General features: G+C 52.1%; 1 protein-coding gene across 2 annotated transcripts in view; it reads right to left on the bottom strand.

Moving 5' to 3' along the window:
- Positions 1–17737, bottom strand: part of CCDC13 (coiled-coil domain containing 13) — a 1886344-nt gene that overhangs the window by 1530871 nt on the left and 337736 nt on the right. The gene's annotated exons all lie outside the window — the stretch shown is intronic.

Genomic DNA, 17737 nt, shown 5'->3' with positions numbered 1-17737 from the left:
CGGGCCGAAAGCAACACCTCCATCACGTCTTCAGGGAGGTCCCAATCCTTATACCTCAACCTTTCAGAAGCCAAGCGTGAAGGTTGAGGGATCTGACCTCTGGATGGAGAACCTGACCCCCCCTCCCGTGAGAGCAGATCGTCTCGGTAGGGAAGACGACGTGGAGGGCAGATGGACTTGGGGAGGCCTACGACACGGATGGCTGTATCGACTGCCAGTCGCTCACGTCCAAAGCCTTACGCGAACGTAAGAAGAAGTTGTCGGTAGGTCGGGTGTCCAAGCCCCGGAAGTCGAGGTCTGCGGGGCTTTCGATGGATGATTCGAGGGGTGACTCTCCGTGTCATCGTCGGAAGTCTCGTGGGTCTCCTTCTAGGAGTCGGTCTCGCCACTCCTCAAGTCAAGAAGGTCCGGGTACAACGTCCTCCGAGCCCACGCCGGGGCAATGAGGATCATCGGGAACCGAACTTCCGTAACCTCCGCAGCACTTGCGGAATGACGGGGACTGGAGGAAACGCGTACAGCAGCGGGAATGACCACTCCACCACGAACGAAGAGATCCACTTGAGGGGTCCCCCAAAGGGCGAAGATCTCCAGGAGAATCTCCTGAGCCAACTCCCACTCGTGAGAGATCGCGCTCTGCCTGCTCAGAACGTCCGCCATCACGTTTTCGTCTCCGGCCAGATGAACTGCCGAGATTGAAACTTTCTGCTGGATGGCCCAGAACTCAAGCTGCATCGCCTCCCTGCACAGAGGAAGTGACCCTGCCCCCCCCTTTTTGTTGAGGTAGTGCATGGCCACTGTGTTGTCCGTCAGGATCAGGACACTCTTTCCTCGCACAGTCGGCAGAAAAGCCTTCAGGGCTAGCCTGACAGCCCTCAGCTCCAACAGATTGATATGGAGTCTGGACTCCGACGGAGACCAACGACCGCTGACTGTCAGCCCGTTGGCATGAGCTCCCCATCCCGTGAGGGATGCATCCGTCACGATCGTCACCTCCAGCCAGGGAAGCCAAAATGGAGCCCCCTTCATCAAGTTGCCTTCGACAGCCCACCACAGAAGGTCCCGGGCGACTGAGGGCGGCACCTCTTCGAGGCATTCTCGGAAGCGCTGACACCGGTCGTCTTCCAGGTCCTCTTCGGAGGACTCTGCCCGGCACGTTGCTTACCCCACCAGCTGTGCGACGCCAGAGGAATGGGCTTCCTTCGGGAAGAAAATGCTGGCGATTCTTGAGTCGCAGGGTACTAAGCCGTCCGCGCCCCCGAGTGGGGTCGGTCGTGAGAGGTCGAGAGACACTGCTCGCAAGAGTGGTCGGCACGAGTCACGGGAGAGGTCCCGTTCGGACAAGGAGACTCGTTCTTGACATACCCGTTCCACGTCCCGGTCCTTGACGCGTTCGAGACCGTGTGCACCTGTGAGGTCTTCGAGGAAGACATCGACGTCTGAGGTGTCGAGGGCATCGACAGGCTTTCTCGAGGCTCCGGCTCCGAGGAAGTCGTCGAAGCCGTCGACGCTCAGGTCGTCGAAGGACACGCTCGGGGCTCTGGTTTCGAGGGCTGTGTCGACGCCGCCGATGCTGGCGGCGCTGCATCTGACGTCGACGCCGATTTCCTCGACGCCGATCCTCTCGGCGCCGATGCCTGTTCTCTCGACGCCGGCGCCGATTCGCTCGACGCCATCGACGCCTTTTGTGTCGGAGGTACCCCGTGGCACGGGAGAACCCCCTAGGAAGGCTCTGGTTAAGAGCAAGCACTCTCGGGTGCCTTCTTTTCGCCACCTGGAATATATTTCAGAGGCGGATGAGGATTCTGATGGCCTGGTTCCTAGTCAGGTTCCAGATGAAATTGTCTCGGGCCATAGTCAGTTTGACGATTTGAGGCAGTCACTGCATGATGCCAGTGGACTGGACACCTCTCCGGAGGTGGAGTTTTGTAGTCCTGAGCCTGGCTCTCATGCCGATTGCTCGTACCGGCGCCTTATGGCTAGGGTTTCTGAGTACTTGGGATGGTCTGCTCCCCCAGGGGAGTTTGTGCAGGATGATCTAACGGACATCCTTGATGTTGGTCCCCCAACTGACCCGGTACTGCCGTTCCATATGGCTTTACAGAGAAGGGTGGCGGTGGCTTGGACTGCTCCCGAGAGTCTCCCGGCGGTGGGCAGATCCTTGTTGCGAAAAAATACCGTCCAGCCAGTAGCGACCCCTGCTACTTGACCAGGCACCCCACTCTGGAAAGTTTGGTGGTGCAGGCGGCCACGGCCCCGGCAAAGCAGGCGTCGTACCCTACCATCCCTCCTGATAGGGACTACTGGCTGGGCGAAGAAAGTGTTTTCTTCTGGTGGTATGGCGCTTCAGGCGGCCAACTCCATTTGTGCCTTGTCTCGTTTCACACACACTCTGTGGAACTGTGTTGCGTTAGCGGCTGAACATATTCCCGAAGGGGACGAACGGGATGGTTTCCTTGCTATGGTCCAGGATGGTAAGGATGCCATGTGTGAGTCCGTTTAGTCGGGTTTGGACTTAGCTGAATGCGTCAGTAGGTCCATACCGGCGAGCACCGTGATACGCAGGTTTGCGTGGTTGCGAAAGTCGGGGTTTGCTCCTGATGTGCAGTCCCGGCTCCTCAACATGCCCTTTGACGGTGAACACCTTTTTGGCAGCAAGGCTGACGAGAGCCTTGAGAGGTTGCAGACCTCAAAAGCTGCAGCAAAGTCGTTGGGCGCTGCAGTTCGCCAACCTCCGCCTTTTCGTCCTAGGGGACAGCAGTGGAGGGGTGGTTCCTTTCGCTATTACTCGTCCTTCAGTAAAGCGAGAGGAGCTGGCAGTCAAAGAGGCCAACGCAGGGGTACCAGAGGTGGACGACAGGGTACCCGTGGTGCCAAGGCCGCTCGGGCAGTTGCCTCTTTGCCCTCAGGTAACGCCGCAGCCGCTCCCACTCAGTCATGAGGCCATGTCCCATGGTTCGCCGGTTGTGGGAAGGCTGGCGCAGCATGTTGTAGAGTGGCAAGCCATTACTTCAGATGTGTGGGTTCTGGAGATCATAACCCACGGCTACTGTCTTCCCTTTCGGCACAGGCCTCGCGACAATCCACCGGGGAACCTCTCTTTGCAGAGTCCGGATCCAGGAAATTCAAGCCCTGTTGGAGGAAGGCGCCATAGAACTGGTGCCTGTAGCGGAGAGGAACAAGGGATGGTATTCCCCTTATTTTTTGATTTCGAAGAAAGACGGGGGATTGAGACCCATCATGGACTTGCGCGGTTTGAACAAACTCTTCAGGAAGGACAAGCTCAAGGTGGTTACTCTCTCTCAAGTCCTCCAGGCCCTTCAGCTTCAGGACTGGTTGGTGTCACTCGACCTCAAGGATGCTTACTTCCATGTGCCGATCCATCCCAAGCACAAGAAGTACCTGAGGTTCGCGGTTGGCGACTCGCACTTTCAGTTTCGGGTCCTGCCGTTCGGATTGACCTACGCCCCAAGGGTTTTCACCAAGCTCATGGTGGTGGTGGCAGCGCATCTCAGGCAAGGGGGATTCACGTCTACCCCTACCTGGACGATTGGTTGATCAGGGGGAGCTCTCCCGAGCAAGTCCTGGATCATCTGTCCGTCACCTGCCACTCCCTTCACAGGCTGGGCTTCTCCCTCAATTTAAAGAAGTCCCATTTGACGCCAACACAGCAGCTCCAGTACATCGGAGCAGTGCTCGACACTTCCCTGGGGCAGTGTTTTCCTCCCCAGGTGAGGGCTCTTCACATTCAGCAGATGGTGCACAAGTTTCAGCATTCCCAGACGCTCCCAGCGTTCGAGTTCTTGAGGTTGCTCGGCCTCATGGCATCCTGCATTCTACTGGTGCCAGAGGCTCGCCTGCAGATGAGATCTTTGCAGTGGGCACTCAAGACGCAATGGTCGCAGTCCTCCGGCAGGATGTCGGACCCGGTTCAGGTGCCGCCCTCGGTCGCCCGGGACCTTCTGTGGTGGGCCGTCGAAGGCAACTTGATGAAGGGGGCTCCATTTTGGCTTCCCTGGCCGGAGGTGACAATCGTGACGGATGCATCCCTCACAGTTTGGGGAGCTCATGCCAACGGGCTGACATTCAGCGGTCGTTGGTCTCCGTCAAAGTCCAGACTCCATATCAATCTGTTGGAGCTGAGGGCCGTCAGGCTAGCCCTGAAGACTTTTCTGCCGACTGTGCGAGGAAAAAGTGTCCTGATCCTGACGGACAACACAGTGGCCATGCACTACCTCAACAAAAGGGGGGGGGCAGGGTCACTTCCTCTGTGCAGGGAGGCGATGCAGCTCGAGTTCTGGGCCATCCAGCAGGAAGTTTCGATCTCGGCAGTTCATCTGGCCGGAGACGAAAACGTGATGGCGGACGCTCTGAGCAGGCAGAGCGCGATCTCTCACGAGTGGGAGTTGGCTCAGGAGATTCTCCTGGAGATCTTCGCCCTTTGAGGGACCCCTCAAGTGGATCTCTTCGCCTCCAGTGTCAACCGGAAGTGCGAAAGGTTTTGCTCGTGGGAATTTCCTCCAAAAGGAGCCTTAGGAGACGCGTTTGTGGTGGAGTGGTCATTCCCGCTGCTGTACGCGTTTCCTCCAGTCCCCGTCATTCCGCAAGTGCTGCGGAGGTTACGGAAGTTCGGTTCCCGATGATCCTCATTGCCCCGGCGTGGGCTCGGAGGACGTTGTACCCGGACCTTCTCGACTTGAGGAGTGGCGAGACCGACTCCTAGAAGGAGACCCACGAGACTTCCGACGATGACGCGGAGAGTCACCCCTCGAATCATCTGTCGGAAGCCCCGCAGACCTCGACTTCCGGGGCTTGGACACCCGACCTACCGACAACTTCTTCTTACGTTCGCGTAAGGCTTTGGACGTGAGCGACTGGCAGTCGATACAGTCATCCGTGTCGTAGGCCTCCCAGAGGCACCAGAGGCAGGCGTCGTGTGAGTCCGTCACCGACATCTTGGACCCACACTCCCCGCACTTCTTGAAGCCCGGACGCGGGGTCGAAGATGAAGTAGAAGACATCTTCACACGAAGGATTTTCACAAAAACGAACAGGTTCGAAGAACCGAGAAGAACAGAACTCCAAAGAGTCGAGGCGTTAACCGAGATTCACGAAGCAACACGTTCGCGGAAAAAACGGAACTTAGGCTACGGGTGTCGTGCGTCCTACTTATCACATCGGATGACGTCGGAGGAGGTCCTCAACGACGGCGCATCGACGTCATCGACGCAGGACGCAGAAAAAAGTTTCCGAAGCAGCACAGCTGTGGTGATTACATGTCATAGATATGGAATACGTCGGAGGACCCAATCCCCTCGAAAAGCTTATTTGAGACTACCCAATCATGTAGTTGCTCGAGTACCACCTTCGCATAGATGTTTCCAGAGGCATCAAAAAGGAGATTGGCCTGTAGTTACCAGGCTTGTCTTACCGCCTTTTTTGTAGATTGGTACTATTTTGGCACTATGCCATGAGTTGGGGATCTCATTGATTTTTATCACTGCTGTAAATAATTGGACTGCATATCTCTAGTCCATCCCTAAATAGGTAGATTGGTACCTTGTCTGATCCTTGGGATGTTCGGGCTTTGGAACTTAGTATCAAATCTTTTACCTCCGCAAAGGTAATAGTAAGTCCAGTACAAGTACCAATATCTATAATCTTTGTCAGGTCACTGTCATAGTTCACACACCCATTAACCATATCACCTTTATACAATCCACTGAAATGGCTAAGCCTCTCTTTGGGGGATTTGACAAAAGAGCCTGTTGTCATTATTTCCCATTTTCTCTGCAATCTGGGTCCAGAAGGCATTGGCATCCCTATTGATTACTGCCTCCATAGGGTCATCACATTTTGCTTTGTAGTACCCCTCTTTTTTCCCTCTGGTTATCCTTCTATAATATATTCTCAGGCGGTGTAGCTCCTCTTTATTCACCTTCCCCTCAATTGCTAGGCATTGCATTAGATGCCTTTTTGCCACCTTTCAATCATTATCAAACCACTCAGGCTTCCCTACCGCTCTTTGTTTTAGTTTGTTCGTGGGTATTGCAAACAGGGGTTGCAGCCCACTTACCAGTTTGTCATACTCAACTAAGACCTCATTATCACTGGGTTTACAGTCACAAATATTCTCAATACTGGGCAGTGTCGGGGGGTGGCCAGCAGCAGAGCAATGCGGACGTGAGTTTGTGGAGCTCCTGCAGCCGCCACCAATATCCTGTTAAATAGCCTGTCATCGGTGTCAAAGCTGGTCGAGAAACTGCCATACAGATAAAGTAACATATGCAGCATGTCCGGGTGAAGTTATGGCTCAGATATCATCTGCCTGGGCTGAATCGGACCGCCAGACTGAATCTATGTGAAACCAACGCGTGATTGGCAAAATGGCTGCAGCCGCCAAGGCGCAACCAAGAAACTAACGTTGAGAGCGAGGTGCCAGGGAGCTCTGGGGTGGAACCCGTATCGACCCGAAGACCGGCAGCGCCATGGTGGAGAAGTGCGGCGACGGAGTGCTGCTGAATCGGGACACCGCGACCGTGCCGCGACTGTGACCTGAGAGGATCACCACGTGCACAACATGGACGACAGCCAAGGAAAAGGGAAGACGCTGCAGCGGCTTAGGCTGCATTGATGAACGGGCAAGGAGTGAGCGCTACCGAACACACTGGTGTGTGGGGACGGATGCACTAAACTTGACCCCGGCAACGCAGCGAGGGAGGCTTGAGCCCTTCGCTCCTCTTTTCTGAGAACTGACCCACGCTCCGGGACAGCACGCTGCCGCCACGAGGGCTGTCTGGGACTTCGCCCCTAAGAGAAACTGCTTGCAACCCGCACCGTACCAACAGCATACGGGGAAAGGACACACGCGAATGCGTGCACGGAGGAGTGCCCTACATCCGAAACCAACCGTCTGAGAGCCCGGAGGGCAGCCATGGCACTGATCAAAGGTAGGAGTAGTTGTCATGATCTCTGCTTCCAAAAGGTCAGGGTTTTCCCAACTCCCTTGGAAGCAGATCCATAACCCAGGTTCCGAGTGCCAACCAGTCCCAATTGGGACCTTTTGGACCCAGTCCTGGCGCCAGTGGCACCAGGCTCATAAATATGCCCAGTCCCAGCGCTGGAAGCGCCGGGCTCATAATGCTTGGGTGGACTTACCTGCAGCAGACCATGCTGCTTACTTGCCTGCCAGTTGAGCCTCTGATCCTCTTCTGTTTGGAACTACTTTTCCTGTTGGGTGGGGCAGGAGCCACTCCCTAGATTCAGAACACTGGAACTCTTCTGGAAAGCAGGAACTCTTTTCTTACCTAGGCGTGGCTGTGGAAGGAGACACCTAAGCACTACAGGAGGCTATTTAAACCACACCCGATGGATGAATCTTGCTTTGCGTTATTCTGCATCCTCTGCAGCAGAACGCTCATCGTGTCTTCTGCATCTGATCCTGGGCCTAAGGAAAAAGGCGTACCATCCTGAATCCAGTCTTCAGCAACACCTATAAAGACAAGAAAGAACAGGTTAGCATTACGGTCTTCAGTGACAGCTCTTCACTTACCTGGTCCATCGGCTGTCACCAACGCCTCGCGCTGCATTCCGGCATCTGAAAGACAAAGGCTTACCTACTCTTCGTGCGCTCCGGAGGTCTTCACACTGCATTCCTGCATCTGAAAGACAAAAGCTTACCAACTCTTTGCACGCGCCGGAGGCCTTCGGCGCTGCATCCCGCATCTGAAAGACAAAACAAGGTGCGTTTAAAGACATTGGGGAACTTTAATACTCACGTGCCATTACTCCTTTCCACATCTAACCCAGTGGGTATTCCGGCACCCTGCAGCCGCTCCGAACTTGTACCTGCAAAATAAAAAGACAGTTAGAGCGCATCGTGAAGCAGGCAACAAGCGCTTACTTAGGTGCTTCCAGGCGCTTCTATTCATCACACGGGCTCCATCTTCAACTCACTTCAGCCCGTCATCCGCCATCGCCGGAACCCTGCAAAACAAGAGACATCATTACTAAAGACTTTAAAGACATTAGAATTACTCGAAACTTACCGTTCGTGCAGTAAACGACGGACAGCAGTCCTCTGAAGTCAAGAGGCCTGCTCCCCTTATCCAGTGAAGAAACTGGTTACAGCACCCTGCCCCGAGGCAGATGGAGAGCACGGCGTTCACTTACCTAAGACATCTTACCCTTCGAGTCAGACATACAGTGCACAGAGGTCCAGCCCAAAGAGCCAGCCGTGTGTTACACATCACCTTTGAAGATACGGTATACGCCCAGTCAAGACCGGCGCCTCTACGGGAATCAGGTGAGCGTTACAGTAGTCTGCACATCACACCCTAGCGAGTGAAAGACCCTGACCTAGTGAACAAGCTTAAATGTTCCACTCACTACCCTCTGATTATAGACAATCACCCACACGTCCTCACCCGGATTCCTCTGAACCCTACACAGCCCGCTATTCGTAGTGAATATGACACGCCATCCGACATGGTGGAACTCCGTCTTGAGTCCAGAGGAGAGATCACAAGTGAGCGGAGAGGTGCTAGTTCAGTGAGTGCCAAGCACCTACCGCAAGCTCAAACACCAGACAGCTGAACAGGTAAAGAGGAGCTTCGCGGATGCATGTGCCATAAAGGGAGGAAAAGACGAGATCTCCCCCGCATCTCCCCCTACATACCGAACAGAGCTATAACTACCTGGAGGCACATTCACTGGAGATTAGGCGAAGGACACATCCCGAGACCCCATCCCCCCAAAAGATCACGACGGATGGAACTGAGGCGTGACTCCACAGAGTAGAGATTGAGGCAACCTTGAGGCTGTATTGCCGGTGGAGTGAATTGGAAGGAATAAGTGTATAAACCTGCCTGCCTGCCCTGTGAATGCGAATCCGAACTGATGTGCTGGATCGGCGAACTGGGAGAAAGACTGCCCTCCGAGAATGAATCACTCGACCGAGGAGCATAAATAAGCGATACATATGTGAAAATTGTTAAAAAGCAGGTTCCAAGCTCTTCAGATTAACTTCATGTAAGTTTATTTCCATCTTGCTGATCACATTTCCATATGAAGACATTAAGGACATAAAGGACATCAGCATAGACAAACACTGGCTCCCATCACCCAGGGCCAGCCAGCTGTAACTGTCACTGAATAGAACACTCACTGAGAAGATTCTATCATCCACACACAAACATTCCAGACGACATCACCAGCTACATCACCACAGACAGGCACAATACAACAAAAACAAAACTGGTACTAGGCTTCAAGACTGAGAGTGTGTGCAAGTGGAATTACTGACAATCTGGCTTCTGACACCTTGGTAAAGGACGTGAACAGAAACTGCAGGAGAGAAACTGATCAGCAACCCTAGGTCAGGTGTTAGGAAGACATTGATGGTGACACACTAACTACTGCCCGCAGCTAATACCGAGTGAGTCCCTGCTACAGCCACAACTGGGGGGCAGATCTGGCCTCCTCTTGGGATGTGGCCACAGCCCTGTACTAGACTTACTATCCCGCCCTGCTGGGCAGCTGAAACGGACTGCCTGTAAGAAGACCAACACCACAGTGGTATCCCTTACTGATAATCGGTCACAGAGACCAGAACTCCACACCTGAGCCTAAGAAAACGGAACCCTGCTGCACTCTAGGAGGTCACAGCCGCTCAAACTTCAATACGGAAGCAACACAGCAAGGGCACTTTAAGCGCTAATAGAGGCTCTAGCAACGCCACGAGAAAGAGTGCTCCTCCAGAACTTGCACCGGACGGTCCCCGCAAAGCAATATCATGGGCAAAGGCAAAAGCAAGAAAACCTTGATGTAAAGCACCATGGACCAATATGCTCCGAGCACGTCTACAGCACCGAGCGTTGAGGACCATTCGGTGACCCCCCCCTCCGCCAGATGAGCCTCTCTCGCTAAAGGATGTCATGGCCGCCATCGCCAGCTCGCGCTCCTCGGTGGAGCATAAAATGGACACCATCTCCACCGAGGTCTCATTCCTCCGCCACGACCTCCAGAAACATTCATCCCGGACGGGGGAAGTGGAACAACGAATGTCCGGCATGGATGATGACCTCGGAGGGGTGCGCCAACAGCTTACACAAGCATTGACCCGACTGAAAGCCCTGGAAGCCCAAGTTGACGAGGGAGAAGGCAGGTCCCGTCGCAATAACATTCGCATCCTGGGACTGCCGGAACGCACAGAAAGACCCAGCATGGAACATTTCCTGGAGGAGTGGCTGGCGGACCTCTTTGCGCCAAAGACCTTCTCGAATTTCTTCTCAGTGGAACGTGCACATCGCATGCCTGCGGGACGCCCGGCTCCGGGTGCACCCCTGAGGACAATCATTGCGAGGCTTCTTAACTATCGCGACAGAGACGCCATTCTACAAATGGCCCGAACAAAAGGGTCGATCACATATAACTGAGCCAGAATCGCCTTCTTTCCGGATTATACTTGCGAAGTCCAGAAAGCCAGACAATCCTTCGAGCACTTAAAAAGGAAGCTACACTCCATGAATGTGAGATACGGGCTACTGTTCCCAGCCCAGTTGAAAATCCAACATGAAGGCAAAACTGTCCACTTTACCGATCCACAGGAAGCCTGGAAATGGGCGGAGACCCACATCGGAGGTGACTGGACTAGATCAGATCAAAATCACAGGGGAAGACCGGGACCCCGATTGAGGGGAGAAAGACCTGCCGAGCAACACATACCGGAGATCCCGATTGAGCCGGACAGAGCCCCCAATCCCTAGCAAGGTTAAGAAGGAACACCGGCCAGACACAAGAACGGATTGAATCACTAGTGCACTCAATGACCAGCCCCTTTCTTGGCAACCACTTGCAAGGACACACTCCTCCTGGAGTGACATCAGCGGAGGGTTGCCTTCGCCCCCTACACGAAGGATCAAATGAGTCACATGCTGTCATCATTAACACACTATACCATTGGTGGCGCCACACACCCGACCCAAGACGCCAGACCCACAAAGGAGTAGTAAGTCGATGGGAAGGTGTAAACAGTTTTTATTAAGTTGATCTGGCGACATAGTTTTTAAGCGCCAGTAGAGTTTGGGCGACAGATACTTCATATTGGGGAGGAGTATGGGGGGGGGGGGAGGGAAATTGTTTTATGTTAGTTATTTTCCAGGAGGTCATACCACACCAATGTTTAACAAGATGCCGCCAAACACACCGTGCTCACTGCTCATGCCCCCACCAAGCGCGAACGCTGTGTCTCCACGGCCAAATGCACCACGTACCCACCTGGCACAACATCCCAGACTCCTAGACAGTAATGGCCACACAGTACCATCATTCCACTAGTGGAAATGCACAAGCCCCACTGATACCCAATGAACGCCATAGGTCCCTAAAAATCCTTACCTGGAACGTAAATGGCATGGGCTCAAGTATAAAACACTGACTCATCATGCAATTCCGTAACAGACGTTCTCCTGACATAGCCCTCCTTACTGAGACCCATTTAGTGGGCTCAACCTGCCGGTACTTCCGCAGAACCAACTACCGTCTAGCGTATCATGCGTGATACACAATGGGATCCTGGGGAGTCCTGATCCTCTTACATACGCGGCTCCCTTTTGAATTATCTGCTGTGGAGCAGGACCCCTGTGGCCGTTTCGTGATGCTCCGGGGGACACTATGGGAGGAGACAGTGGTTATTCTAGCGATATACTCCCCACCAGGGCTGGGTGAGGGTCTCCTGAGGGAGGCGATGGCCTTGATGGCGCAACAACAACCGGATGTATGGATTTTGGGGGTGGGGGGATTTCAATGATGTCATGTGCAACACACGAGGCCGGACCCGAATCCGTAATCGGAACCCAAACAGGCCCACGAGGCTGGCGACCTTTGCATCAGTGCTTGGCTTAAGTGATGGCTGGAGAGAACTCCACCCACAGACCAAGGACTTTCCTTCCATTCGGGTGTACATGCATCCTTATCCAGGCTAGATTATTTCTTCCTCCCAACCCCCGAAGCATATAGGGTAAGAACGGCAGAATTCCTTTCCTGTGGCATATCAGATCACTCTCCCTTGGAAGTGACACTCCGCACGGATCGTCCCTTACTGCCCAAAACATGGCGGCTAAACAGCTATTACCTGGGCCTCCCAGAGTTCGTGGAACATATCATGGAAAAATCTAACAAATTATTTGAAATAAACACAGGCTCAGTAGAGGACCCAGTAATATTATAGGAGGCACACACGACGGTACTTAAAGGGGAAATGACTGCCTGGTCGTGCAATAAAAGGAAAGAACACCATAGGAAAGTGACGGAGGCAGAGGGTGAGGTAGAGAAATGGGAAACTAGATACATCTCCGACGCTACCCCTGAAACACCCCGCTCCCTCTTGAAGGCTAGAGCAGCCCTCCATAACACGGCGCTAGATAACGCAAGACAGGCGCATAGGGAGTCAAGGACCAGAATTTATGAGCAGGGTGACAAAGCGGGCAAACTATTGGCCTGGCTGGAACAATGTGAGGAGGGGCACAGACACGTCAGGCAGATTACGGACAGTAAAAATGGGCCGGCCCAAACGGACCCAGAGATAGCAGAGGCTTTCGACAACTTTTATGGCACGCTCTATGCTGCCCCAAAGGCCTCTATAGACCCATCCCTCCTGGATGAGATCGCGCTCCTGCAGTTATCGGAACAGCAGAGAACACATCTAGATAGGGAATTAGACGAAGACGAAATCGCGGAGGCTATGACCCAGCTACAATCCGGGAAAACACCAGGCCCAAATGGTTTTCTGGCCGAGACCTGGTAGAAGCTGGGCAGTAACAAGATGGCTATCCCCCTCCAGTACCTGCTCCTTGCAGCCAAAGAACAGGGCACCCTTCCACTAGACCTGCGAACGGCCAATATTGTGGTCATTCCCAAACAAGGCATCGTACAGACCGATATCGCTTATTAACAGTGAAGCCAAAATCCTGGCCAAAGTACTGGCCAATAGGCTCCAACTGGTCATACCTTCACTGGTCCATAAAGACCAATGCTGCTTCATGCCACAAAGATCGACCAGAATGAACTTACGCCAGTTACACCTGCTACTGGAAAGGGCCCCAACTCTCAATACACCACTCGCGCTTCTCGCAATTGATTTCGAAAAGGCGTTCGACTCGGTGGTGTGGGAAAGCCTCTGGGCAACAATGAGGCACATGGGCATCAGTGAAGCCTTTCTTAGCTGGGTCCAACGTCTATATGAGGCACCATTAGCCGCAGTCAGGGTGAATGGCTGGACCTCCGGGACCTTCCCGCAGGGTAGAGGTACCCGGCAGGGCTGTCCTCTGTCCCCCCCTCCTCTTCGCCCTAGCAATCAAGCCACTGGCCCGATGGCTCCGACAGGTTACCACATGGTCCAGATTCCAATGGCCAGACGGACGAGAGGACAAGGTCTCCCTTTACACAGACGACCTATTACTCTACCTGAGCAACCCAGACCATGCATGCCCAATCATAACCCGAATGTTAACGACCTATGGGGACTTCAGTGGCCTTAGAGTAAACTGGGAAAAGTCAGTTCTTTTCCCAGTAAAAGACGGTGACCTAGCAATTCCCCGGGACGTCCCATATCGAGTAGAGAGAGAGGGCTTCCGCTACCTGGGCATATGGGTCTCCGGGGCTCTATCGGACTATGTGCTTCACAACCTGCATCCACTAATCGACCACTTTGCTGGGGACCTACAGCACTGGATGCTCCTCCCCCTTACACTTATGAGTAGAGCGGCCCTCTTTAAGATGATGGCACTTCCACGCTTTCTTTATATACTGCAAAATGCCCCACTGGCTATACCGAATTCGGAATTCATCCGGGTGGAACGCCTCCTTAGGAAACTGATATGGAGGGGAGGGCAGCCGCGAATTGCGCCGACTACGCTGCAGTAATCTATCTGGGAGGGGGGTATCGGAGTCCCACACCTTAGGTCCTACTACTGGGCCAGCCAATTAAATGTAGCCAATGACCTCCTCCACGGGGATCGCGAACTTCCACACATTAGAGCGGAACTGCCCATTATTCAGGACACCCCGCCACTCGAAACAATATACCAGAGCCTACCCAGGCCGCCCTTACAAACGATGTTGTCCCACACTGCGATCATCTGGAGGCAGGCAAACACAGACACATAGGCTGGGGGAACAGGATCACCACGGCACAACCGCTGTGGCATAACTACAAGTTGACGGAAGAACGAAAGCTGGCTGCATGGACCCGGTGGGTGGGGGTGCGGATACCCACGATAGGAGATGTTATCGCTGATGGTTCCATCCTTCCGTTCGAAGTGCTGCAGCAGAGATTTGGAATCTCAGCAGCAGAACACTACCACTAAACACAATTAACACACACCCTCAATGGTCACAGGCAAGCCCCAGATTATACACCCCTGGAACGCAACCTACTCACACAACATATCCCCACCAAGGTTACAACTATTCTATATAAAGCTATTAACGCATTCACCACCCCGGAATTGGTCAGCCTCAGAACTAGGTGGGAACGAGATGTTAGGACCATTGAACCGGAGGACTGAATTCAAGTTCTCATGCACCCACGCAAAATTGCAATAGACTCCAAAATTAGACTGGTACAGCTCAAGATACTCCATAGGGTGTACTAGTCCCGTGTGGCCCTTTTCGGTTGGGGAAGGGCAACCAATCTCAACTGTTTGAAATGCCGGGGGGAGGAGGGCACCTTCATTCACCTCCTCTGGGAGTGCCCCAGAGTCAAGACCTTCTGGACGCAATGCGCTCAAATACTAACAGGGACGCACAATAGCACTACAACCTGCAATAATGTTACTGGGGGCCCCAGATGAGAACACCTCGAACAAATGGGAGGGTATCTTTCTCTCCACAGCAATGAGCCTGGTAAAGCGTGATATAGCACAGAAATGGGGAGCCCCGGAGTGCCCGACAGTGGCCCAATGGTCTAATGAAATGGACATCTGCCCGGCGAAAGAACACAGAATTTACACAGCAGGGGGGTGCCCGGCAAAGGCTGCTAAAATTTGGGGAAAGTGGGAAGAACGTGTGACCTGAGAACTGCAGGCAGGGGGTGGGGGGAGCGCAGGAGCGTAACACGGCAAGTAATGTATTACTGGAAAGTCATGCATAGAGTAGAAAGACACGAGCAGATCGATGAACCTACCCGGGGGATGGGGGGATGGAGGGAGGGGGGAAACTGTTGATATGTTGTATGAATGTTTAAAAATCAATCAATAAAATATATTATTAAAAAAAAAAACTTGCCAGTGTCTGTTGGTAGAGTGCACATTTTGGTCCAGCCATCTCAATGTGGTCCCATTTATCCACACAACGTGCGTTACCAGTAATGGCAATCCGTGCAGCTGATATCAATATATCGTGCTGCTTTCAAGATAATCTCATAGACAACAGTAGAGGCTTGTGGTCACTTTTGTTTCAATCGATAATATTGAAGCCATCCACTAGTTCCTAGTCAATCATTGATACTAGGATGAAATCAATGCGCGTAGAGCCGTTGAACCCAGAGAAGGTGTTCATCCCTGGTTGGTCGCCACTACACCCCCTGTTACATGTCCTTAGATTTAAGCCTTGTAAAATTTGGGCTGTATCTAACGCATACTTATGCACCGTTGGTGGATAATCGGCCTCTGAAATTGGAATCTCCCATTCTGAGTCTATTTCATCCCATAACCCTTCTAATTCTTTCAATGGTTCGAACTGCAAGCTAAGGTTCCCCCCAAACGGAATATGAAGTTTCTCAGGGAATTCTTGCTCCCAACTTTCTATTTGTTCCTGCAAAAGCGTTAGCGTCCCAAAGGGGTTTGCACCACATGATCACTTATATATGTTAAATACAAGTACAATATGCCCCTCTCGGTTCCTCTCAATAATCAGTTGGAGGTCAGGTGAGTTTAAATTTCTCATTACCGTTATCCACCATAAACCTGCTGCCACCAGAGTCAATAACCCTTCCCCCGTCCCCCGCCCAACACCTCGCGCCTTTGGTTGCCAGGGTGCTGAATTTCTTAAATCCCTGCACTTCTACCAGGGATGTAGCCCACATTTCCTGGATGCATATAATCTTGCAGCCATTAATCAAGGCAATACAGTCCGGGTCGTTCAGATGCCTTCCCCGGGGAGTACAGGACTTTACCACTCTATAGCAACGGCACACTTATATTGGGATGGACCCATAACTAACATTGTAAATTATGAATTATTGCACCAGTTGCAGCATTGAGGCATTTATGAGGATGATCTGTATAAATGTTTTCTTGGCACGATGATCCATAACACCCAGAGCTAAACACAGGTGTGCGACTAGGCCTGTTATTTTGATTAAAGATTAATTGAAGGCAAATGTTTTAAAATGTGTTCAGTTAATTTTACTCACTTAAATATTATTTTAATGGCATGTTTTAGCACTGCAAATGTAGCTTATGTTTGCTTTAAACAGGTTATAGTGTTCAAAGGCTTGTATAAAGAAATTCTGACATTTTTGAAAGGCAGACATGCGCTACTCATTGAAATGTCAGAATTGGACTCTCTGGTTAAAGAGTGAGAGAGAGAACAGGCTGTGCCAACACTAGTATTTTCGACCACAGCAGCTGTTTCCATCAATCATGAAGCTCCGACCATGGGTAGTATTCGCAAGTACAATATCAACATTCCAAACTATTCGATGTCTGCTGGTTTACTCTGTTCAACTTCCACCTTCCTTGCAGTCTTCACCCATTGCACATTACTTCTCTAACTTTAAATGAAGTTTTCAATTATCTTCTCTCTATTCCTTTGCGCCCACTACATCTCCTCCCGCATTCGTTCCTTGGCATGGAGAAAGAAAAGGTGGTCCTTTTTTGCCTGGTGAATATACATTTTCTTCTATGAAAAAACAGTGGCACAGGACTTGATCATGGACCTCACTTCACTCAGCCAGTTAACTCGGATTGGTAGGCCATAACTGGCCAGCACAATTTGCTCTCGAGGAGTGCATTGTTGCTCTAGAAGTTAAGTAATTCAACGCAAGACAATGTGCAATATAAATCATTTCAATCACCAATGATTGAAAAGGCATGCACCACTCTCAGTGGCTTAAGGTCAGGGATGTGACCAAAAAGGTAGGGAGAAAAGTGCACAAGAGACAGGAGTGCAATGAGTCCTGCAGACAACAAAGGGTAGCCAATAACTACAGACAGGCAACAAAGGAAGTGAACAGAAAGGGGGCAGGAAGTACAAGTAAGTCAAACACATTAGGTCCCCATTCAGGGTTTACACAGAATGGGGGAAGAGTTTCCCCAAAGGGTTAGGGGAAACTCTACCCTTCTGAGCTGGTTACTGTTACAGGGCCCCACTCTGAATTATCATGGAAAGGAGCAGCAGGAGTTAGGTTTCTGTGTCTGGACCCTAAGGCGGAAACAATACTCAAAAGACTGAAGCCTGTATGGGTCCAGCAGGAACTGAACAGTGACTGCCTCTTGAAACAGGAACCAGCACACTTAACAATATGGCACGAGGTACAATATTGAAAGGCGACAAAGTGTCAAAGGGGCAGAGATTGCCTTCTGGGAATCCCAGCAGCTAATCTCTGTACAAAGGAATTACACAAGCACAAGTGAGGACAAGGACTGTAATAGAAATATTCATGGAAAAACAGGAAGCCAAAGTGAGCAAGGTTCAAGACGGAGAATGGAAAGAAAGAGCAAGAAGACAGGAATCT

The sequence above is a fragment of the Ambystoma mexicanum genome, chromosome 2q (assembly GCF_040938575.1).
Source record: "Ambystoma mexicanum isolate Mex_15411 chromosome 2q, UKY_AmexF1_1, whole genome shotgun sequence".
In the NCBI taxonomy this organism is placed as follows: Eukaryota; Metazoa; Chordata; class Amphibia; order Caudata; family Ambystomatidae; genus Ambystoma; species Ambystoma mexicanum.
The sequence above is the reverse complement of the archived record's forward strand: the minus strand, read 5'-3'. Positions and strand labels throughout refer to the sequence as shown.